Below are 1,466 nucleotides of genomic sequence, written 5' to 3'. Positions count from 1 at the left end.
TGGCCCTTTCCCCCCCCCCCCTATCCTTTCCCCACAGACTTACATGGGGGGGGGGGGGGGCACGTATGCATGCTAATTTTTTCTCCATCTGCCTATGGTAATGATTAACAGATTCCAAATATCAACTTTCAGCAATACAGCTGTGTTGAAAGTAGATGTCTCATGTTAATGATTTACAGAGAACACTTCCAAAGCTGGTAGCAGTGAAGGGGGTGTCTACTACCTCAGGAATAAAAAAATAGCTTATCAGTGTGGTAGCCTTAATGCTTAGCTACTGAGATAGATGACCTGCATGGGGGTTCAAAATTTTCCAAATAAACCAATCACTAGTAGATGATGTACCAAGGGTCACATTCTGTTTCAACAACAATCCCTCAGATCATGCCTCTTACTTCTTGAAGTGATATTCTATTTAATATTTGCTAGTTTCACACTAAAATGTGATTATTTCAGTTTATAAAGACCACCTGTCTAGATGCATGTACAATCTCAGCTTTGAAAACATAGACTCCATGTTGATCCATTGATAGTATGAGATATTCCCACAAAAACTGATCACAACCTGTTTCCACTCACAAGCCCATACCCTGAGCTCTTGTTGGACAAAAAAGAGACAAGTAGGCTTGGTAACATGTCTTGAAGGTCAAAAATACAGATTTTTTTCAATTCAAGAGGGGAAGCTTTTTCTAGAGTTTCAAGCCTTCCTCTGAGTGTCCAACTCCTAGCATTCACAAATCTCCCTTGTGTCAACTAAAGAATCCCAGTTAATTTAATCTTCTAGCATAAGATATGAAGAGAAAGAAGGTGTATAGATTTACAAAACAATCACAGTGGCAGCAACATGTTCTGGCTCTGAGTATGCTCCAACTCACACCCACCTGAGACTGAAGGCATACTCCAATCCAGAAATGTGTTAGTGAACTACTTTCAAATTTCTCTCTGTGTGCATTGTTGAGTTTTTGGTCTTATGTGAGCCTCAGAATAAGTGCTGTAGATGAGCCTGGAGCAGCATCACGTATGTATTTCTGGGTCTGGAGAGTGCCTGGAAACTAGGCATGACTGGGCCTGCCCTGCACCATCATTACTGGGAACCACCATAGCAGCAATATGGACAAGCTCTGAACCTCCAAAAAAGAGACTCCATTTAGACCTCTGTAACAAAGCTGAATATATTCTGTCAATCAACATATCTTGCATACTTGCCTTATCTTGACTGGGTTTCAACCAACAAGCTCTTGCCCAGACCCTCATCTTAAATAGTGAATGGAAAAGCTGTTCAAACCTGAACCTGTTCAGCCTCCACAAGAGAAGGCTGAGGGAGGATCTTGTGGCCTGTTATAAACTAGTCGGGGGGATCAGCAGGCATTGGGGGAGTCACTGTTCCCCTGAGCACCGCCAGGAGTGACCAGGAATAACGGTCACAAGCTGGCAGAGGGTAGATTTAGGTTAGATATCAGGAGGCGCTA

Source organism: Gavialis gangeticus, unplaced genomic scaffold (genome assembly GCF_001723915.1).
Source record: "Gavialis gangeticus isolate Ggan-Ray unplaced genomic scaffold, GavGan_comp1, whole genome shotgun sequence".
Classification (NCBI taxonomy): domain Eukaryota; kingdom Metazoa; phylum Chordata; order Crocodylia; family Gavialidae; genus Gavialis; species Gavialis gangeticus.
Note: the sequence above shows the minus strand (reverse complement) of the source record.